At 35.7% G+C, this 24930-nt stretch overlaps 2 protein-coding genes and 3 long non-coding RNA genes across 10 annotated transcripts in view; 3 read left to right on the forward strand and 2 right to left on the reverse strand.

Moving 5' to 3' along the window:
* Positions 1 to 24930, reverse strand: part of LOC127832060 (uncharacterized) — a 194152-nt gene that overhangs the window by 31348 nt on the left and 137874 nt on the right. The window lies entirely within an intron of this gene.
* LOC127832059 (triosephosphate isomerase-like) overlaps positions 1 to 24930 on the forward strand; it is a 199547-nt gene that overhangs the window by 21150 nt on the left and 153467 nt on the right. The gene's annotated exons all lie outside the window — the stretch shown is intronic.
* Positions 5784 to 24669, forward strand: LOC127832067 (uncharacterized). 6 transcript variants are annotated; one of them, XR_008026665.1, is made up of 6 exons: positions 5784 to 5920; positions 6375 to 6475; positions 7183 to 7294; positions 11711 to 11791; positions 13515 to 14437; positions 24553 to 24669. It is a non-coding gene; the product is annotated as an uncharacterized LOC127832067 (long non-coding RNA). The 6 variants fall into 6 exon arrangements; XR_008026661.1 differs by lacking the exons at positions 5784 to 5920; positions 6375 to 6475 and adding an exon at positions 5963 to 6009; XR_008026663.1 differs by lacking the exon at positions 5784 to 5920 and having other exon boundaries at positions 6034 to 6475.
* Positions 15317 to 18459, reverse strand: LOC127832070 (uncharacterized). Its single transcript, XR_008026669.1, has 2 exons — positions 17831 to 18459; positions 15317 to 16386 (listed from the first exon to the last, which is right to left on the reverse strand). It is a non-coding gene; the product is annotated as an uncharacterized LOC127832070 (long non-coding RNA).
* On the forward strand, positions 18464 to 24287 carry LOC127832068 (uncharacterized). Its single transcript, XR_008026667.1, has 4 exons — positions 18464 to 18656; positions 19234 to 19343; positions 22000 to 22080; positions 23638 to 24287. It is a non-coding gene; the product is annotated as an uncharacterized LOC127832068 (long non-coding RNA).

The following is a 24930-nucleotide window of genomic DNA, read 5'->3' on the forward strand; positions in this document are numbered from 1 at the left end:
GGTCCTCCCAGCGGATGCGACCAGTCGAAGGAACAACTTTGCAAAGGCATGAACCTCGGCCGCTGAAGCGGCTCGCAGTGGTACCGGCCGGCCGCATACACACCCGGCCAGTGGAAAGAAACCACAGGCATGGTCTCGGCGGTGCGAACGGGTCTGCAACTACACGGTCCCGAGACGCTAAGTCGGAAACGGTTTCCGTGTCTTCAATATCGAGATTCTTGACGTTTACTGCCATCTCGGTGTGGTCTTTCAACTGAAGCCGGGCGACGACCAGTCGAACGTATAATTGAGCTCGCGAAACGGTTGAGGGGAATAAACCGCCTCTCGCATAGCTCATCTTCCCAATCGGTGGTAGAGTCGGTCGGCCGCCTGGCTCACGTGCGAACACAAAGTCGCATCTCGGGCGACTAGCATGGGCTATAATAAACATCACTTTTTAAGCTTCATTCTATGCCAAGCAAGTTACCGAGAAACGGCTTCCGACAGACATGGATGGAGGGAGGTAATGGATAACGTCAAAACAGTATCTTCGGACGGGAAAACTTTTTTTTATACAGTAGTTGATACATGAAGATGAAAACAAATAATTATTTGTTAAATCTAAAAGTAAAATGAAACACAGGCCATAGTAAGTTATAAAATACACAGCCAGACGAAAGTGCTGAAATGTTTCCCTACTTAAGTGCTTAAGTAGATACTTAACTTGTCAAGGTCAGCACATAAGGAAGTCGTGAAGACTCAGCGATGACCTGTAAATAAACTCTGACATACACCCACACTTTACTTTAGCCTTTCAAAACAACGGATCAGAGAATTATGTCAAAAGAGCGCAACTTCTGCCATGACATAACATTTCCGTTATTCGACGTACATTTTCGCGGTCGTCAGTAACATTTCGGAACGACTGTCAATTGACATCATAGTATCATGATTGTATGCTGCTTTGTTCTTGGATTAAACTCATATCTTGTCATCGCGTTAATTTAATCAACGCATCAATGTTTGATTCCATTATGTACTGCGCCTATTGCATAAGTATCGCTGCACAAACCAACATTCAGATACACAGCATGCAATTTACGAACAAAAATGTTGCATATGTCCACATGAATTATACCATTACGCCGAATGTTAAAAGACATTCGCCATAGGGCACGACGTAAGGGTCATCAAGCATGAAAAGGTGTCTACATACAAATTGAAAGTACAATCAAGAATTTTGACACGGGCATAACAAATGATGTAATTTTTACCTAACTACCGTTCCAAAGTATTGGTATTGACAAAGTTTAACAACAGAAGTGGAGACTATTTAGATAAAAAATTATGTTTAAGAAGAAAAACGGTTACCACTAAAGCCTGCTAATATATAAGCAGAATATACATTTTTATTATTCATTGGATTTTTGGTCAATTATTTCCGCGAAATTTCGTAATGTGGACACCAGTAACACCAACAGCAAAAAAAACGTTTTATAAAAAGCATAAGCCATAACAAAAATCAATACTAGCACAAATCAAACGCTTTTCTGGACGTTATTATAGGGTACCAATAAATATTCCATATCCTAATAATACATTTTTTCAACTCCGACATGAGTACACGTATGTCTTGCAAAAACATGAATTCAGTTGCATAATAATCTTTTGATAGTGGTATTTAAGCAACATTTTTAAAGCGACGTCTTTCCATTTAGAAAAAAATAAAATATAGGCATTATTATTCATTATCAAATTAAATGTTTTTATTTAAATTCTATATTGAGTAGACAATTGTCACAAAGGTTCAAAAAATTTTCGTATGTAAGGCTTGTTATATTATGTGCTATGACAGCCCTAATAAGCAAAAACTGAAACGGTCAATATGTGTTTTTCGTCATAACCCCCCCCCCCCACCCCTCCGCTTAACGTGAATGGCTGGCAATTGGAAAGCAAATTAATATTTCAATTATAACTTATCAAATCACAGTCCGGACTTGCTCGGAGGTTTGAAATATATCTCTTCCTTGTCACGTCGCTGTGATAGTTATGGCCGGAAGTGTACGAAAATTATTAAATAAGAAGCAGTTTCGATTTAAAATTAAAGTGTTTAATTTTAAATACCCTTTAGTTCACTTGTTGAACGGTGCGCCTCAATAAAACTACGGGACCTGCAAACATGTTTACTGAAGTATTTTGCTCCTGGTTTGTGTTTTTATGTTTCGTGTACTTCTTATCGATAGTGCTGAGTTCAAGGTTTGTGACACTGTTTAACACATTTGCACTCGATGAAAAACATAAGTGGAACTGTCGAATCATAGACTTCTTCAACGGACTTGTTAACAGCGGATTCGGTTTCTGGGCGACGTTTATCGACTCGGAATTGAGAGTGGACGTAGTGCATTCAACAAATTGGGGAAGTGTTGTCGCTGTTGAGATTGCCTTTGCCTTTTTCACATTCGAACTCATTATGGACCTTGTGGCCAATGTCTTTTTGGGGAAGAAAAACAAAATGGTGACACTGCATCATATTCTCGCAACTTTAAGCTACGCTTTGTTTAGCTTCTATGGAAAATTGCATTATTTTGCTGCTCGGGCGCTTCTTTTGGACATGGTTTTACCGCCCCAAAGCGTCATCTCAATTCTCCAGAAACTGGGTATGAAAGGTGATCGGCGTTGTAAAATAAGTGCATACGTTTTAGCGTTTTGTTACCACAGTCGATCACTATTTGAGTGGTATGCGCTGAGCGTGATGTTCGACAATTATGAGCATGTGTTTAACGAAGGACCGGCAGTATTGGTTTGGATTACTCTGACTCTTATTGGACTTGCAACTCTGATAATGACCCCATATTGGACTGCAGGGGCGTGGCGTCTAATTCTAGAAGGAAATTGTGTGTCTGACAAAATGTACATGTGAACATAAATATGGATATAATAATAAATCAATGATTTATCGTGTATTTTTCCAGTTGAGGCTTTTCATTAGCACTGATCGTCAGAATACAGATTTAAAACGATAATTTAATTAACAACTGTATCATGTCGTGTTTTAATCTTTGGAAATGTAGATATTAATATGTATGCGGTTTGCGGGAGGTTTGTTCCCAAATAGCTCATCACTGTCATATAACTAACTCAATTAATTGTATTTTTCTTCAGACATTGCATTTATCTTTAGGCATTGCATTTTACATATTAAACATAAGTTTTATCCATGTACATTACAGTAATAAGATACTATTTTCGGAAAATTATATGCAGAGATTGGTGCGAATTGTGTTTTTATTGAACATAGAGGCATGAAGCACATATGTGTAGGCGTTTCAAACAGAAGTCAATGAAGTCAATAAAAAATACGCATTTCATCGTTGTTCTTGTGCAAACTGTTTTGTACCCTTGTCGCAACTATTCTGTTGATTATGTGTTCCACAAAGTGTTTTTGGTTAGTTTCTGTACTTTAATAGAATAGAACACATTATTGTCCACTTGTAAAATGAACATGTCATTTTACATTTGTTTCAAGTGATTATTTACTTATTTTTGTTTGATTCATTCTTGGGTCATCCGACTCTTTATCAAATTGATTTTAATTGCATATCGTGTTAACTTTACTTTTTTATCAATAGTCAATGCCTACGTTTAAATCATATTGGGGATTAGCTTGGTGATCGATATTAATAGATCGGAATTGCTTTTTTGAAATTTGTATGTAGACTGTTTGCAATAAATATTATAAATATATGTAAAATAGTAAACAAGCATATCTTGTATGTATTTATTTAACAATGAATATTGTGTTAATTATTCTTAAAATTTGCGTGTAAATGTTTACAATTAATGTTTAATATATATATATAAATGAACGGTAAAACAAGCATGTGTTGTATTTCATTGATTAAATTTGCATGAATTATTCTGGACAAAACTGTTGTCTGCTTCAGTCTCTCAAATAGCAAAATTTCTCACGAAATCTGTATTTAATACATGTACACGAAGAAGCCGTCGAAAATACTCATGAAGTTGTTGAAGTATATTTTGAAGATCTTCAGAACAACTTTGGACTTGAATGAAGACATCAAGGGAAGTCACCCAACATACGCGCAACAACTCTCCCACAGAAATATCCGCCCTTTTGATATTGTAAGAATTTCAGAAGTGTCGCCGGCTAACAATATTTGAAAATGAACTGTGCAGGGACCTAATTGAAACGATATCAAATGCATGAAACACGATATATTTATGAAGAAATAATTGAAATACACGCGCCAGTTTATGACTTCAAGAACAGGCTAAGCAGGGACGACACTTTCCACTTTTATGACATTTTTCTTTTAAATGAAGTCTCTTCTTAGCATAAACCAATTTAGGCGGAAAGTGTCATCCCTGATTAGCCTGTGCGGACTGCACAGGCTAATCTGGGACGATACTTTACGCATATGCATTATGCCCAGTTTTCTCAGAACCAGACTGAAAATATAGTTCTAACGTACGTATTATTAATACAATACGAATAGCGGATTGGATGATATAAATACGATTATAATATATCCATTATTTAGGATGAACGTTTTTTTACGCGGTCTGTTATAACAGCATTATACCCAGCTGGCGGTCCGATATAACAGCATTATACCCAGCTGGCGGTCCGATATAACAGCATTATACCCAGCTGACACTTCTAGGTTCGAGTGACATCTTCACTCACAGGTAGTATGAACAATTATTATTTAACTTTATAATATTAGACGAGTATGTGCTCAATTTGTTCGCCCAATACAAGTTGAGCCTCGCCAATAAAGCTCGAAACTCGCCTTATACGAGAAAAAGGCGGCCAATATGGAAAAAAAAAACACGGGCAATACGGCTGTCTTCAGCTCAATAACAAAGCCAATATGAATTCAACCAATTAATAACATTATAGTAGTTCCGGAAAATCTTTAACACAAACCATTTTTGTATGCTAGTTACGTACGTACACTTTTGATTGAGTTTTTGTCGAAATTATTTTTCTCTTTTCATTGACTTAAACTTAAAAAAAAACTATCTACAAACTTTCATACACGACTACTTGTATAATTCTGCTAAAATTATGTTGTTTTATTAAACATAGCGACCCAACTTTTTATGACTTCATAATGCAAGGTGAAATAGAGCGTATTGACATTGGTTGAATTCCACGAGATGCGCGTACAGTGCTTAAAAATTATTTGCTTCTTAGACATAATAATTATGATTTGTTTTATTATAAGAAGTATACTGTATATTTACACGCGTACTTCGAGGGCCTTTAGCCGCGCACAATAGTTTATGCTATTGATATATGTACAAATATTGATGTGGTAGTTATTAAGTGACCTTTTTTTGAACTTTGCGTACATGTAGACAGGTAATTTAACACTTTTTCATTCCAATTTATAATTAAAGCGACTACGTGTGTGTTAAAAATATTTAACTGCAGTTGCATCTAGCGACTTAGATTATTTCCTCAGATGAGCCAGTTTTAGAATCTACTGCGATATACAAAGGTATGGAAAGCCAAAGGGGACCCCCGCTAAAATACATATACTTATATAGTAAATATCGGGATTGACATTTTTCGCGGAACTTTCACTTTCCGCGAAAAACCAATGCCAGCATGGCCATAAAACACTACATACAAATCGAAATCTAAAAAGCGCGGAACTTTCATATATTTTCCGTCGGAGCAATTATTTTTCAACCCTGTAGAAAAAGCGGGCTCAATTAATCGCGCGGAACGTTATTTATCTACTCTGTACAAATAGTAGTGTTTAAAATCGCGTGGAGATTGTAGAATGCTATTTTAAGAAGTCTATTAAAGAGAGAAAATCCAGTAAATACCAGATCCAAAAAGCGCGGAACACAAATATCGTCCGCGAAAATTAAGCATTGAATTACTGTACAAATCTCGGGTTGTTAGGTGTTAGAATCCCTAGTTACCCGAAAAATTTGATTGGATCCGTATGGAAAGCCAAAGGGGACCCCCGCTAAAATACATATACTTATATGGTAAATATCGGGATTGTCATTTTTCGCGGAACTTTCACTTTCCGCGAAAAACCAATGCCAGCATGGCCATAAAACACTACATACAAATCGAAATCTAAAAAGCGCGGAACTTTCATATATTTTCCGTCGGAGCAATTATTTTTCAACTCTGTAGAAAAAGCGGGCTCAATTAATCGCGCGGAACCTTATTTATCTACTCTGTACAAATAGTAGTGTTTAAAATCGCGCGGAGATTGTAGAATGCTATTTTAAGAAGTCTATTAAAGAGAGAAAATCCAGTAAATACCAGATCCAAAAAGCGCGGACCACAAATATCGTCCGCGAAAATTAAGCATTGAATTACTGTACAAATCTCGGGTTGTTAGGTGTTAGAATCCCTAGTTACCCGAAAAATTTGATTGGATCCGATACTTAGAAATAACCAATCAGATACTTTGTAACAAATGCAACACAATCAGTGCGTTCAGTAAGTATAACGTTTCAATATGGCGGACCGAATTGCATGGTTATTGTTTCTACTCGATGGATTCGCAGATAATTCGGAAATAGATCAGATTGGGATCAATAACATTATTGCATACGATCATTTACATGTATTACCTGGTTTGTATTTGTACTTTTTAATATTGTGTAAAACTATCGGATAATTTGCATAATGTTGACAATCGTTAATTAAATGAGCCGCGTTCTGAGAAAACTGGGCTAAATGCATGTGCGTAAAGTGTCATCCCAGATTAGCCTGTGCAGTCCGCACATGTTAATCAGGGATTACACTTTCCGCTTTTATGGTATTTTTAATTTCAAGGAAGTCCCTCCTTACCGAAAATCAAGTTTATGCGGAAAGTGTCGTCCCTGATTAGCCTGTGCGGACTGCACAGGCTAATCTGGGATGACACTTTACGCACATGCACTAAGCCCAGTTTTCTCAGAACGCGACTGAAATAATAACTTATTGTAATGTAATGTACTTGTGTCTTGTATTCGTTCAGTTGAACGTCAATATATTAATAAATTTATTTTTGTTTTCAACCTATTAATTAAAATAAGGTATTGTTTTTAATCCGTTTTTAGTTTCGTTATAGCTGACCTAGATTAAAACATTTCGTCATAAATTAATGAATAAAATTATTAATAAATTTATGTTTTTATATAATTTATATATAAATTTTGTAGGTGTGTGTTGCCAGTAATGGTTCAAGATATGCCAAACAAATTGTGCCTCTCTATACAGACAGATTTCAGGTCTCAATTTCAACTTCAAAGGTCAACATATCACTGATATCAGGTTTGTCAGCTATTGGTTTGTATTATTCTTATCCACATTGCAGCAAGAATAACTGGATAACTTAACTTTTCAATAGCTATTACATGTAATTTAAATTAATCATGTTTCTAAATCATCCACTAAATGCGGCTAATTCTCCACTTGAAAGCGTTGTATGTTTGAAGTTTTTTGTGACAAAAACTTGGAGTAGATCTATTTTACTCCAAAACTTCCTTTAAGAAAGTGCAGCCGCTGTAATGATGGAAAATCTACTTCTGTAAAATATTTATAAGTGAATAGACCCTTTTCACAATAAGCCAATAGCGTGTAGTCAAATGATTTGCAGAATTCGAGAATGAGGCTTAATGTGTAGAGATTTCTAATAGTGCGTCGCAATATTGCTCTGCTTTTGATCATTTAGCGATTTAATGATATTGCCAACACAAGTTGTCTTTGTCAGAATCAGCCGTTAATTACTTAATATATACTTTCCATTTTAAGTGCCAATATATGAAATACATTTTCTTGATTAAAGTACTTGTTTGTATTCATTTTTTTGCACAAATTCTGACACTCCAAGTATGGCTTTCAATTCTTAGTGTGTGTAAATTGACAGTCTAAAACTTATTGGATTATCTGACACTCTTTGTTTGCGCATTATTTGGGCGATCGATCAATTATTTTGTTTATTGATAGATCTTGCGTTTAAATGCCCCTGTATTCAGCACAAACCCATAACCTCGTTATGATCAGATACTGTGCAGACAATTACTAAATAACAACGTGATGTCATAAACCACAGGTTGCAGATATCTGGTCATTTGACACAATTAATGACACCTCCATGTGACCATGCCTTCTCGTGGTTGTAGCATTGCGTAGCTGTTTCTTGGAATAATTTAACGCCAAACTCTCAATTGTTGCTTTTATTGAACATAAAAGATATTGTCAACATTGAAAGTCATCTGTCCAAACACTGTATAGATATTAGCCAGTTTTATCATAATTATAAAGTGCTTTATACCTATATATTTTAAATATTTCAAAAATTTAATGCTAAACATTAGTGTCATTTTCTTCTATTTTATAGGACTTTGTCTTATGCTTGATTCAACTCTTACATGTTCTATGATTCATGAAATAGTTCACACACTAACACATCCATACCTTTGAGAATTGTAGTCTTATAATACTTTGTATTGTATACTGCTAATTTATGACTTCGATTTGTGCAATAATCGATGTTTAGTCTTCAGACCACATTTACTCTGATGCTTATGGGTAACTCGTATTTTTATGCCCCCGGTAGGGTGGCATATAGCGGTTGAACTGTCAGTCAGTCAGTATGTCAGTCTGTCCGTCCGACCGAAAAAAAACTTTAACGACCATTACTTTTGCAATATTGAAGATAGCAACTTGATATTTGGCATGCATGTGTATCTCATGAAGCAGCACATTTTGAGTGGTGGAAGTTCAAGGTCAAGGTCATCCTTCAAGGTCAAAGGTCAAAAATAATAATAATTTTTAGCTCATCTATTTTTTGAAAAAAAATTATGAGCTATTGTCATCACCTTGGCGTCGGCGTTGGCGTTGGCGTTGGCGTTGGCGTTGGCGTTGGCGTCGGCGTCCGGTTAAGTTTTGCGTTTAGGTCCACTTTTCTCAGAAAGTATCAATGCTATTGCATTCAAACTTGGTACACTTACTTACTATCATGAGGGGACTAGGCAGGCAAAGTTAGATAACTCTGGCGTGCATTTTGACAGAATTATGTGCCCTTTTTGTACTTAAAAAATTGCAAATTTTGGTTAAGTTTTGCGTTTAGTTCCACTTTTCTCAGTAAGTATCAATGCTATTGCATTCAAACTTGGTACACTTACTTACTATCATGAGGGGACTGGGCAGGCAAAGTTAGATAACTCTGGCATGCATTTTGACAGAATTATGTGCCCTTTTTATACTTAGAAAATTGACAATTTTGGTTAAGTTTTGTGTTTAGGTCCATTTTATTCCTTAAGCATCAAAGCTATTGCTTTCATACTTGCAACACTTACTAACTATCATAAGGGGACTGTGCAGGCAAAGTAATGTAACTCTGACTGGCATTTTGACAGAATTATGTGCCCTTTTTATACTTAGAAAATTGAAAATTTGATTAAGTTTTGTGTTTAGGTCCACTTTATTCCTACAGTATCAAAGCTATTGCTTTCATACTTGCAAGATTTATGAACTATCATAAGGGGACGGTGCAGGCAAAGTTATGTAACTCTGACTGGCATTTGGACGGAATTATGGGCCCTTTATACTTAGAAAATTGAAAATTTGGTTAAGATTTATGTTTTGGTCACTTTACCCCTAAAGTATCATAGATATTGCTTTCATACTTGGAACACTCACAAACTATCATAAGGGTACAGTAAAAGGACAAGTTGCATAACTCTGGTTGTCATTGTTACGGAATTATGGCCCTTTTTTGACTTAGTAACTTTTAATATATGGTTAAATTTTGTGTTTCGATCCACTCGAAGTATCAAGGCTATTGCTTTCAAACTTCAAATACTTACATGCTATCATGAGGTTACTGTACCTGGCAACTTGAATTTTACTTTGACCTTTGAATGACCTTGACTCTCAAGGTCAAATTATTAAATTTTGCTAAAATTGCCATAACTTCTTTATTTATGATTAGATTTGATTGATACTTTGATGAAACTACTCTTACCTGACATACCACAATAGACTTCACCCAAACCATCCCCCGTGCCCTCCCCCCCTCCCCCCCCTCCCCCCCCCCCCCTAATTTTTTTTTTTTTTTTTTTTTTTTATAAGATCATCTCACAAATGACCACCACACCCTCACACTATACCCCCACCCCACCCCCCCACCCCCCCCCCCAAATTTTTTTTTTGATTTTTTTTTTTTTTTTTTTTTTTTTTTTTTAAGATCATCTCACAAATTATCACCACACCCTCACACTATACCCCCCCCCCCCCCCCCGATTTTTTTTTTTTTTTTTTTTTTTTTTTCGCTTTTTTGGAAGATAATGTAATAAATGTCCACAACCCCACACTATACACCCCTCTTCACTCCACTCCTCCCTCCTTTGTGATTGAAAATGAGAGTCCCTTCACCTTTAAAAAGAAAATAGATGAGCGGTCTGCACCCGCAAGGCGGTGCTCTTGTTTTTTTAAGCGGCGCAGTAGGGGGCTTGGTGTTTCTGACGAACACATCTCTTGTTATTTATAAAGATTAAATATAATTTATTAATATACACTAATAGTATTAAATATTATGTCCTTGAATTATTATTTAGGTATTATAATTTTTATATAAGAATTACTTATTAATTTATTGAATTAACACAGCATGACATGTGATGGTTGTCTGTATGCATATGTTTGACTTAATTTTAACCAGTGTCAGTTCGCATTAAAATCTTGATATTCAATGCAATTTGCATAGCAAAAGAAAATGCAGTTACACGTTCAGCCTCGTTCTGCAATTCGACGCGTCAGGTGATATGATTGATACCTTAAAATAGTATCGCCTATATAATCGGTGTTCATATTGTGAAACTGGTCTATTATTCGATTATGATTAATTTGATGAATCAAGTTAATTTTTGTTAAATGTCTGTTTAAATATTAAGAAATTTATTTTATAACAATAAAGTAATATATAGGGAATTGAGTTACCTACACATTCTTTTAAAAGAAATTTGAATTGTAAATGTATACTTCATTTATTATGCCCCCCTTCGAAGAAGAGGGGGTATATTGCTTTGCACATGTCTGTCTGTCGGTCCATCCACCAGGTGGTTTCCGGATGATAACTCAAGAACGCTTGGGGCTAGGATCATGAAACTTCATAGGTACATTGATCATGACTAGCAGATGACCCCTATTGATTTTCAGGTCACTAGGTCAAAGGTCAAGGTCACGGTGACCCAAAATAGTAAAATGGTTTCCGGATGATAACTCAAGAACGCTTATGCCTAGGATCATGAAACTTCATATGTACATTGATAATTACTCGCAGATGACCCCTATTGATTTTCAGGTCACTAGGTCTAAGGTCAAGGTCACGGTGACCCGAAATAGTAAAATGGTTTCCGGATGATAACTCAAAAACGCTTATTCCTATGATCATGAAACTTGATATGTAGACTGATCATGACTCGCAGATGACCCCTATCGATTTTCAGGTCTCTAGGTCAAAGGTCAAGGTCACGGTGACCCGAAATAGGAAAATGGTTTCCAGATGATAACTTAAGAACGCTTATGGCTAGGATCATGAAACTTTGGCAGATGACCCCTATTGATTTTCAGGTCACTAGGTCAAAGGTCAAGGTCGCAGTGACAAAAAACATATTCACACAATGGCTGTCACTACAACGGAGGGGGGGCATGCATGTTTTACAAACAGCCCTTGTTTTGTAGGAATTCTGTGAAACTGTGGCACCATGTATGGTACGTGAGCGCACAATGTCTGTTGGAAAAAGGATATTGGAATAACCAAAGGTAAATTTTATGTGAAGGAGGCTTGACAATTGCAAATATGGTTAGTTTTTTTGTAAGGCTCGCAGAAAGTGGCCCTAGCCTTCATATGTAAACAAAAAGCTGAAGGAGTATTTATGAAAAATCGTGTAATCAAGTGTGCAATCTGTTACATTTTATTTATTAGCTCATCTATTTTTTTTTTTTTTAAATTATGAGCTATTGTCATCACCTTGGCGTCGGCGTTCGGTGAAGTTTTGTGTTTAGGTCCACTTTTCTCATAAAGTATCAAGTATAAAACTTAGTACATTTACTTAATACCATGAGGGGACTGGGCAGGCAAAGTTAGATAACTCTGGCGTGCATTTTGACAGAATTATGTGCCCTTTTTATGCTTAGAAAATTGAAAATTTGGTTAAGTTTTGTGTTTAGGTCCATTTTAATCCTTAAGTATCAAAGCTATTGCTTTCATACTTGCAACACTTACTATCATAAAGGGACTGTGCAGACAAAGTTATGTAACTCTGACTGGCATTTTGAAAGTATTATGTGCCCTTTTTATTCTTAGAAAATTGAAAATTTTGTTATGTTATGTGTTTTGGTCCACTTTACTCCTAAAGTATCATAGATATTGCTTTCATACTTGGAACACTCGCAAATTATCATAAGAGGACAGTACAGGACAAGTTGAATAACTCTGGTTGTCATTTTGACAGAATTATGGTCCTTTTCTTACTTAGTAACTTTGAATATATGGTTAAATTTTGTGTTTTGATCCACTTTACTTCTAAAGTATCAAGGCTATTGCTTTCAAACTTCAAATACTGTCATGCTATGATAAGTTACTGTACCTGGCAAGTTGAATTTTACCTTGACCTTTGAATGACCATGACTCTCAAGGTGAAATTATTAAATTTTGCTAAAATTTCCATAACTTCTTTACAATATAAAGAAGTAAAACTCCAGCTGCTGGAGCAATATTGAATTTTCATTAAAAACAATTAGTTGGTCCTTTATTTAAGGCAAGTGACCGATTGCCCAAACAGTACAAAACAGCACAATACAAACCAACATAAACACAAAATATGAATAAAGCTGGGGTCACCGCTTTGGAACGGTCAATGCAAAGCATTACAAAGCAACTCTTACCTGACATACCACAATAGACTACCCAAACCATCTCCCACGCCCCCCCCCAAAAGAAAAAAGTACTTTTTTTTCATTTTGAAAGATCATCTAATAAATGACCACACCCTCACACTATACCCCCGCTCATTTTTTTTAAACATGGCTAAAAAACACAAATATTTATTTTTATCATTTTTTCATTTTTGAAGATAGTGTAATAAATGACCACACCACCACACTATACACCCTTCTCCACCCCACTTCTCCCTCCTTTGTGATTGAAGTATTGAGATAGGTCCCTTCAACTTTAAAAAAAATAGATGAGAGGTCTGAACCCGCAGGGCGGTGCTCTTGTTAACAATCAAATGAGACGTAACTTAGAAGCTTCACTTCATTTACTTTGTCAGGCTGGCGTAGTGGATATGGTGTTCACCTAGTGATGGGAACATTTTGGGTTCAACCCTGTTTATTAGCGGTCTCTTTATCTTCATATATACAAAGTACTGATTATTCCCAGAAAACGGACTCTAGAATGTCTTAATAAGCCTAAAGCTTTCAATGCAATCAAGCATAATTAATATGGCTAAACTCTAGCATGAATTTTACTTTTGTATTTCAGGGACTCAACATTACACAGTCATTTCAACATGTAGAGTCTTGTCAGCAATGATGGAGCAGTACATCAGATTTCCAGAATCTCGTCATGAGCTGAAGATCATTGCCTATGGATTTCATGAATGATGTAGAATGATTGGACTGTTGATGGAACCCACAGTGCATGTCCTGCTTCAACATCTGAGCATAGGTCCTTGTTTATCAGCAGTTTAGTTCTTCAAGCAGTCTGTGACAGTAACTTGAAATGTTTGGACATATGCCCTGGATGGCCAAGTTCTGTGCATGATGCCCATTTAAATAGGAACGGCCCGGTGGCGCATTAAATGGACAATTTTTCGAATGTTCTCGTGGATTCAGCTTACCGCCTGACAAGAAATCTTGCTTTTTGTTCCGTATCGAGGCCATGGACATTTGTATCATTTGCAAAAGATACTGCGATATTTGTGCCTTTGTTCATGCTTTATAGTTGATTAACAATTGGAAGCCATAATTAAACCTGTTTTATAGGATGGTGTTAGTGGGACAATGAATTTTGTAAAGATTTAAAGAATGGAAAAGATAATTAAAAGTCAAAAGAGTTCTGCTATTGTTAAGCATGCTTTATTGATTTGTAATGTTAGAAAGATAGCATTATAAACAGAATAAAATGTCCATAATTTGAATATTCTACTGTTTTCAGCAACATTTAATTTGATATAGTACAAAATGCTGCATCATGTTATATCATGATCCGTTTTGTGAACAATGACCTTTCAATGTATATTCAATAATTTGTCAATGGGTGTTACACGCATAAGCCCTACCATTAGCCCAAAAAGGAATTGCTTAGGAGTTTTGCCACCTTCTAGAGAAAAATACTTCTCAGAAACAATTGCATTTTGGAAAGTCTATGGCTAGTAAAATTTGGATTCCTTTTGGATACCCAAGGTTACCAATTTATGTTTTATGAATTTGCAATAAAAGCTTTGACAGAACATAATGTCACAGAGTCGAACACGTGTATGGAATAAAGTGGAAGTTGATTTAATGAGTAATACACATTATATGCTTCTTTGATTAAAAGTTTGTGGTTTCACTAAAACTGCAAACATAGTAAGCTTTAAGGTATTGCAACTAAATAAAATATTCAGATTTAAATTGTATTATTTGAATGCGCTGTATAATACCTATGAGTCTCGCTCTGTGAAAAAGTGGTTTAATGCATGAGCACTCCAGATTAGCCTGGGCAGACCGCACAGGCTAATCAGGGACGATACTTAACGCACATGCATTAAACCCCTTTTTCACAGAGCAAGGCTCATATATGTTCAATAAACCAAAGATAATCAAAAACAAAATGAGACATTTAACCCTGTACCACTCAAAAACGCACTAAGACACATTCGAGAATAAATTTAATTTAACACCTTTCTTACTATATTAAAGTTTTAAAGGCTTTGTTTCCAACCCATGGATACTGATGAGCAGCAAACAGCATAAAACCTGAACAGATTGTGAGTTACTTGCAGGCTGTTCTGGTTTTATGATGTTTGCATGTAGAAATTTTAAAATTTCCTCAGAGCAGGAAAAGGTTAATAATAACACAACAGCAATTATACTAATTTTTAAGACTTCATACTAATGCAAGTAACTTGCAACTGTCTAACCAAAATCGGAGATGGTGGAGGGCAAAATTAATGGCTGTGCACCTTGAATTATCTATTCATACTCAAACAATATAATGTTGATCTACAGTATCTTGTACAGCATGCATCTAATACTACAGCCAAATTTGCTTACAAATAATTTTACAAGAAACACAAGTCATTAAAGACTTAACTTTATTGCATCAACCATTTAGCAGGAATAAAATATAAAGAGAAAAATTATGGCAATTTTTTCATCTGAACACACAAGTCTTGATATACAATCCCATTGCATATAAAAACGACAGTTTACTATTTCTCCGTTCTATATGTCAGCATAAAGACAAGATGGTATTCACTGTGCAATAAAACACAAGCAATCATATTACAATTGCTTTTAATTATATGAACTGTACCTTCACTAACATTCAAGAATTTTAATATAAATACATGATGAAAGATGAGCTTTTTCTTGTCTTAAAATAACTTGATACTTTGCAATGACCAAACAATACGACTCAACATACAAATTATACAACAAAATATATTTTAATGACACAATATTTTTATTCAACAATAGGAATAGCTTAAGGTTGTAACGTATTACACTAAAGTCACAGTGTCAATCTAAGCAAAGAGTAGAATCAAAAAGAGATGTCCACAACGGATGATGTGCAAGCTGGCTCTGACTCAGATTTCCACATCAGTTGATGTGCAAGCTGGTTATTACAAGGATGTGAACAACCGATGACGTGCAAGCTCTTAGACAGATATCCACAACAGAGATTGTCCTTGCTGGCTCTGAATAATGTCCACAAGTAAATAACATGCAAGCTATCTCTGACTGATGTCCTAAACATATGACGTGCAAGCTGGCTCTAACACAGATGTCCACAACAGATTACGTGCAAGCTAGCACTTACACGGATGTCCACAACAGAGGATGTGCAAGCTGGCTCTAATACTGATGTCCAAAAGAGATGACGTGCAAGCTGGCTCTTACACGGATGTTCACAACAGATGACGTGCAAGCTAGCACTAACACCGATGTCCACAATAGAGGACGTGCAAGCTGGCTCTAACAGTCCACAATAGAGGACGTGCAAGCTGGCTCTAACACCGATGTCCACAACAGATGACGTGCAAGCTGGCTCTGACTCGGTTGTCCACAGCAGATGTCAGATGGGCAAGCTGGCTCTGCCTCAGGTATGTACATAGAAGATGATGTTCAAGTTGGGAACAGTGCTACAGCTATAAAATACAAACACCATGTTTCATACTATCATATTATTTTACTACATGTATTTCTTCTACAATACAGAACATTATACTCATTATTTGCATTCTGCTAATGATATCTTAAGGTTTACCAGATGCTTTGTGTGAAGATAGTTCATAACAGAAATTAGCCGAAAAACACTTTTTAGACATAATGTGCATTCTGCTTTAAGAAATATAGCTTAGAATTCACTGGTTAAATCCATTTTTTGTGGTCAACTCGTACCTGTTTTTTAGTCAACTTGTACCTACCCGAACTAAACCCGTTATACAGAAATAGGTGTAGGATGGTTAGCTTATAAGTCAAACTCATAGAGACAATTTTTATTTTCCTCTTGATGTTTCCACTTAAATTATCTAAGCATTGCTCACGCAAGTTGTCTGCTGCAGATATGTATAAGCAGCGAAAGTGTTGATGAAAATTGACACTTGTGGTTGATGTCTTTCAAGAATTTGACAATTGTGACAAAATAAGACAAATGAAACAAGTTGAATAGTTTGAATGAGGTACGAGTTGACAACAAGAGCACCGCATAACGGGTGCCACGCTCGGCTACAGGTGCTTGTCAGATTTTTTTTTTAGAGGTCACAATGACCTTGACCTAGTGACCCCAAAATGGGTGTGGAGTGTAGAACAAATCAACATGCATCTATATATGAAGTTTCAAAGTTGTAGGTGGAAGCACTTTGATTTTAGAGCCAATGTTAAAGTTGTATAGTAGAGGTCACAGTGACCTTGACCTTTGACCTAGTGACCCAAAAATGGGTGTGGCGTGTAGAACTCATCAAGGTGCATCTACATATGATGTTTCAAAGTTTTAGGTGGAAGCACTTTGATTTTAGAGCCTATGTTAAAGTTTTATATTAGAGGTCACAGTGACTTTGACCTAGTGACCCAAAAATGGGTGTGGCGTGTAGAACTCATCAAGGTGCATCTACATATGAAATTTCAAAGTTGTAGGTAGAGCACTTTGATTTTAGAGCCAATGCTAAGGTTTTAGCACGACGCCTACGGCGGACGACGAGCTGGCTATGACAATACCTCGGGTTTTCTCCGAAAACGCCGAGCTAAAAATGGGTACGAGTTGACCAAGGTACGAGTTGCCTTTGGGACGAATTGCCTGTAAAGCCTTGTTCTTTTTCTTTTTAATTGAAGATGTATACGTTGCTGGACTAGAGCATACGACTGCCATAACAATAACTTGGCTCTCTACTAACTGAGCTTAAGGGAAGATGTTTCTTACACACAAACACGATATTTCATTATTTGACGACATCTGATTATGACGTGTTTATGCGGGTGTTTATGTTTTATCAGAGACGTTTCCATATAGACAAACCGTGAAAACAACACTCGATACTCTTGAGCTGTTATAATTGCATTAAAATTTATAATTCATGTATGTTAAATACTAACCTCATTGCTAATGTCATCAAAATTGATCACTTTTTCGCCCTTAAAAGGTTTTGTGTTAATGTGAAACAACCGTCATCATGATGACTGCATGAATGCTGGATAAGACGCGAGTTTTGATTGGTTCTTTCTAGGTGTCGGAACAAATCAAATTTTATCGCGTAACCACATAGCAACCCGAATTTCGTGCAGTAATTCAATGCTATTGAAAATCGCGCGGAGTAATGAATCTTCCGCGCGATTTTTCATTAGCAACCCGCAATTTACATAGCAACCCGAGATTTGTACAGTAATTCAATGCTTAATTTTCGCGGAAGATATTTGAGTTCCGCGCTTTGTGGATTAGGTCCGCGCGATTTTATACACTACTATTTGTACAGAGTAGATTGTATTAAGGTTCCGCGCGATTATTTGAGCCCGCTTTCTCTACGGGGTTGAAAGATAATTATTCCGACGGAAAATATATGAAAGTTCCGCGCTTTTTAGATTTCGATTTGTATGTAGTATTTCATGGCTATGCTGGCCTTGGTTTTTCGCGGAAAGTGAAAGTTCCGCGAAAAATGAAAATCCCGATATTTACTATATAAGTATATGTATTTTAGCGGGGGTCCCCTTTGGCTTTCCATAGATCCGATACTTAGAAATAACCAATCAGATACTTTGTAACAAATGCAACACAATCAGTGCGTTCAGTAAGTATAACGTTTCAAGATGGCGGAGCGAATTGCATGGTTATTGTTTCTACTCGATGGATTCGCAGATAATTCGGAAATAGATCAGATTGGGATCAATAACTGTATTGCATACGATCATTTACATGTATAACCAGGTTTGTATTTGTACTTTTTTAATATTGTGTAAAACTATCCGATAATATGCATAATGTTGACAATTGTTAATTAAATGAGCCGCGTTCTGAGAAAACTGGGCTTAATGCATGTGCGTAAAGTGTCATCGCAGATTAGCCTGTGCAGTCCGCACATGCTAATCAGGGATTACACTTTCCGCTTTTATGGTATTTTTAATTTCAAGGAAGTCCCTCCTTACCGAAAATGAAGTTTATGCGGAAAGTGTCGTCCCTGATTAGCCTGTGCGGACTGCACAGGCTTACGCTAATCTGGGATGACACTTTACGCACATGCACTAAGCCCAGTTTTCTCCGAATGCGACTGAAATAATAACTTAATGTAATGTAATGTACTTGTGTCTTGTATTCGTTATGTTGAACGTCAATATATTAATACATTTATTTTTGTTTTCAACCTTTTAATTAAAATAAGGTATTGTTTTTAATCCGTTTTTAGTTTCGTTATAGCTGACCTAGATTTAAACATTTCGTCATAAATTAATAAATAAAATTATTAATAAATTTATGTTTTAATATAATTTATATATAAATTTTGTAGGTGTGTGTTGCCAGTAATGGTTGAAGATATGCCAAACAAATTGTGCCTCTCTACAGACAGATTTCAGGTCTCAATTTCGACTTCAAAGGTCAACATATCACTGATATCAGGTTTGTCAGCTATTGGTTTGTATTATTCTTATCCACATTGCAGCAAGAATAACTGGATAACTTAACTTTTCAATAGCTATTACATGTAGATCTAATTTAAATTAATCATGTTTCTAAATCATCCACTAAATGCGGCTAATTCTCCACTTGTTGGAAGTTTTTTGTGATAAAAACTTGGAGTAGATTTATTTTACTCCCAAACTTCCTTTAAGAAAGCCCAACAGCTGTAGAGTGATGGAAAATCTACTTCTTTAAAGTATTTATAAGTAATAGACCCTTTTCACAATAAGCCAATATAGCAGGTAGTCAAATGATTGCAGAATTCCAGAATGAGGCTGAACGTGTAGAGATTTCTAATAGTGCATCGCAATATCGCTCTGCTTTTGATCATTCAGCTAGATCTACTTAATGATATTGCCAACACAAGTTGACTTCGTCAGAAATAGCCATTAATTACTTAATATATACTTTCCATTTTAAGTGCCAATATATGAAATACATTTTCTTGATTAAAGTACTTGTTTGTATTCTTGTTTGTATTCTTTTTTTTTGCACAAACTCTGACACTCCAAGTATGGCTTTCAATTCTTAGTGTGTGTAAATTGACAGTCTTAAACTTATTGGATTATCTGACACTCTTTGTTTTCGCATTATTTGGGCGATTAATCAATTATTTTATTTATTGATAGATCTTGCGTTTAAATTCCCCTGTATTCAGCACAAACCCATAACCTCTTTATGATCAGATACTGTGCAGACAAATACTAAATAACAACGTGATGTCATAAACCACATTTTGTAGATATCTGGTCATTTAACACAATTAATGACACCTCCATGTGACCATGGCGTCTCATGGTTGTAGCATTGCGTAGCCGTTTCTTGGAATAATTTAACGCCAAATACTCAATTGTTGCTTTTACTGAACATAAAAGATATTGTCAACATTGAAAGTCATCTGTCCAAAAAGATTGTCAGAAACTAAATACTGTATACATATTAGCCAGTTTTATCATAATTATAAAGTGCTTTATACCTATATATTTTTAATATTTCAAAAATTTAATGCTAAACATTTGTGTCATTTTCTTCTATTTGATAGGACTTTGTCTGATGCTTGATTCAACTCTTACACGTTCTATAATTCATAAAATTGTACACATCCTACCTTTGAAAATTGTAGTCTTACAATACTTAGTATTGTATACTGCTAATTTATGACTTCGATCTGTGCAATAATCGATGTTTAGTCTTCAGACCACATTTACTCTGATGCTTATGGGTAACTGGAAATTGTATGCCCCTGGAAGGGTGGCATATAGCAGTTGAACTGTCCGTCAGTCAGTCAGGATGTCAGTCTGTCCGTCTGTCTGGAAAAAAAATAACGTTGGCCATTACTTTTGCAACATTGAAGATAGCAACTTGATATTTGGCATGCATGTGTATCTCATGAAGCTGCACATTTTGAGTGGTGGAAGTTCAATGTCAAGGTCGTCCTTCAAGGTCAAAGGTTAAAAAAATATATGTATAATTAAAAGCGGCGCAGTAGTGGGCATTGTGTTTCTGATGAACACATCTATTGTTATATATAAAGATTAAATATAATTCATTAATATACACTAATAGTACATAACTTATGTCCTTGAATCATTATTTAGGTGTTATAATTTTTATATTTGAATTACTTATCAATTTTTTTACTTAACACAGCATGACATGTGATGGTTGTCTGTATTCATATGTTTGACTTAATTGTAACTAGTGTCAAGTGCGCATTATAATCTTGATATTCAACGCAATTTGCATAGCAAAAGAAAATGCAGTTCCACGTTCAGCCTTGTTCTGCAATTCAACGCGTCAGGTGATATGATTGATATCTAAAAATAGTATCGGTGTTCATATTGTGAAACTGGTCTATTATTCGATACTGATTAATTTGATGAATCAAGTTAATTTTTGTTAAATATCTGTTAAATATTTATGCCCCCCTCCGAAGAAGAGCAGGTTTATTGTTTTGCACATGTCGGTCCGAATGTCCATATGTCTGTCCACCAGATGGTTTCCGGATGATAACCCAAGAACGATTTTGCCTAGGATCATGAAACTTCATAGGTACATTGATCATGACTCGAAGATGACCCCTATTGATTTTCAGGTCACTAGGTCAAGGTCACAGTGACCCTAAATAGTAAAATGGTTTCCCGATGATAACTCAAGAACGCTTATGCCTAGGATCATGAAACTTCATAGGTACATTGATCCTGACTCGCAGATGACCCCTATTGATTTTGAGGTCACTAAGTCGAAGGTCAAGGTCACGGTGACCCAAAATAGTAAAATGGTTTCCGGATGATAACTCAAGAACTTATGCCTAGGATCATGAAACTTCATAGGTACATAGATAATGACTCGCAGATGACCCCTATTGACTTTCAGGTCACTAGGTCAAAGGTCAAGGTCACAGTGCCAAAAAACGTATTCACACAATGGCTGCCACAACAATTGACAATCCATATGGGGGGCATGCATGTTTTACAAACAGCCCTTGTTTGAAATTTATTTTATGACATTAAAGTAATGTATAGGGAATTTAGTTACCTACACATTCTTTGAAAAGAAATTTGAATTGTAAATGTATACTTCATTTATTTTGTAGGAATTCTGTACAACTGTGGAACCATGTATGGTACGTGACCGCACAATGTTGGTTGGCAAAAGGATATTGGAATAAGCAAAGGTAAATTGTATGTGAAGGAGTCTTGACAATTGAAAATATAGTTAGTTTATTTGTAAGGCTCGCAGAAAGTGACCCTAGCCTTCATATATAAATAAAAAGCTGAAAGAGTATTTATGAAAAATCTTGTAATCAAGTTTGCAATATGTTACATTTTATTTATAAGCTCATCTTTTTTTTTTGAAAAAAAAAGAGATATTGTCATCATCTTGGCGTCGGCGTCGGTGTCGGCGTCCAGTTAAGTTTTGTGTTTAGGTCCACTTTTCTCATAAAGTATCAAGTATAAAACTTATTTACTTACTACCATGAGGGGACTGGGCAGGCAAAGTTAGATAACTCTGGCGTGCATTTTGACAGAATTATGTGCCCTTCTTATACTTAGAAAATTTAAAATTTGGTTAAGTTTTGTGTATAGGTCCACTTTATTCCTACAGTATCAAAGCTATTGCTTTCATACTTGCAACACTTACTATCATAAAGGGACTGTGCAGACAAAGTTATGTAACTCTGACTGGCATTTTTAAAGTATTATGTGCCCTTTTTATTCTTAGAAAATTGAAAATTTTGTTAAGTTTTGTGTTTTGGTCCACTTTACTCCTAAAGTATCATAGATACATGTATTGCTTTCATACTGGGAACACTCGCAAATTATCATAAGGGGACAGTACAGGACAAGTTGAATAACTCTGGTTGTCATTTTGACAGAATTATGGTCCTTTTCTTACTTAGTAACTTTGAATATATGGTTAAATTTTGTGTTTTGATCTACTTTACTTCTCAAGTATCAAGGCTATTGCTTTCAAACTTCAAATACTGTCATGCTATCATAAGTTACTGTAGCTGGCAAGTTGAATTTTACCTTGACCTTTGAATGACCATGACTCAAGGTGAAATTATTAAATTTTGCTAAAATTTCCATAACTTCTTTACAAGCGTTACAAAGCAACTCTTATCTGACATACCACAATAGACTCCACCCAAACCATCCCCCACGCCCCCCCCCCCAAAAAAAGAAAAAAGTACTTTTTTTTTCATTTTTAAAGATCATCTAATAAATGACCACACCCTCACACTATACCCCCTGCCCATTTTTTTTAAACATGGCTAAAAAACACAAATATTTATTTTTATCATTTTTTCATTTTTGGAAGATAGTGTAATAAATGACCACACCACCACACTATACACCCTTCTCCACCCCACCTCTCCCTCCTTTGTGATTGAAGTATTGAGATAGGTCCCTTCAACTTTGAAAAAAATAGATGAGAGGTCTGAACCTGCAGGGCGTGCTCTTGTTAACAATCAAATGAGACATAACTTAGAAGCTTCACTTCATTTACTTTGTCAGGCTGGCGTAGTGGATATGGTGTTCACCTAGTGATGGGAACATTTTGGGTTCAACCCTGTTTATTAGCGGTCTCTTTATCTTCATATATACAAAGTACTGATTACTCCCAGAAAACGGACTCTAGAATGTCTTAATAAGCATAAAGCTTTCAATGCAATCAAGCATAATTAATATGGCTAAACTCTAGCATGAATTTTACTTTTGTATTTCAGGGACTCAACATTACACAGTCATTTCAACATGTAGTCTTGTCAGCAATGATGGAGCAGTACTTCAGATTTCCAGAATCTCGTCATGAGCTGAAGATCATTGCCTATGAATTTCATGAATGATGTAGAATGATTGGACTGTTGATGGAACCCACAGTGCATGTCCTGCTTCAACATCTGAGCATAGGTCCTTGTTTATCAGCAGTTTAGTTCTTCAAGCAGTCTGTGACAGTAACTTGAAATGTTTGGACATATGACCTGGATGGCCAAGTTCTGTGCATGAAGCCCATTTAAATAGGAACGGCCCAGTGGCGCATTAAATGGACATTTTTCGAATGTTCTCGAGGATTCAGCTTACCGCCTGACAAGAAATCTTGCTTTTTGTTCAGTATTGAGGCCATGGACATTTGTATCATTTGCAAAAGATACTGCGATATTTGTGCCTTTGTTCATGCTTTATAGTTGATTAACAATTGGAAGCCATAACCTGTTTTATAGGATGGTGTTAGTGGGACAATGAATTTTGTAAAGATTTAAAGACTGGAAAAGATAATTAAAAGTCAAAAGAGTTCTGCTATTGTTAAGCATGCTTTATTGATTTGTAATGTTAGAAAGATAGCATTATTAACAGAATAAAATGTCCATAATTTGAATATTCTACTGTTTTCAGCAACATTTAATTTAATATAGTACAAAATGCTGCATCATGTTATATCATGATCTGTTTTGTGAACAATGACCTTTCAATGTATATTTAATAATTTGTCAATGGGTGTTACACGCATAAGCCCTACCATTAGCCCAAAAAGGAATTGCTTAGGAGTTTTGCCACCTTCTAGAGAAAAATACTTCTCAGAAACAATTGCATTTTGGAATGTCTATGGCTAGTAAAATTTGGATTCCTTTTGGATACCCAAGGTTACCAATTTATGTTTAATAAATTTGCAATAAAAAGCTTTGACAGAACATAATGTCACAGAGTCGAACACGTGTATGGAATAAAGTGGAAGTTGATTAAATGAGTAATACACATTATATGCTTCTTTGATTAAAAGTTTGTGTTTTCACTAAAACTGCAAACATAGTAAGCTTTAAAGTATTGCAACTAAATAAAAGATTTAGATTTAAATTGTATTATTTGAATGCACTGTCTAATACATATGAGCCTCGCTCTGTGAAAAAGGGGTTTAATGCATGTGCACTCCAGATTAGCCTGGGCAGACCGCACAGGCTAATCAGGGAGGATACTAAACGCACATGCATTAAACCCCTATTTCACAGAGCAAGGCTCATATA

The sequence above is a fragment of the Dreissena polymorpha genome, chromosome 5, assembly GCF_020536995.1.
Source record: "Dreissena polymorpha isolate Duluth1 chromosome 5, UMN_Dpol_1.0, whole genome shotgun sequence".
Lineage (NCBI taxonomy): Eukaryota > Metazoa > Mollusca > Bivalvia > Myida > Dreissenidae > Dreissena > Dreissena polymorpha.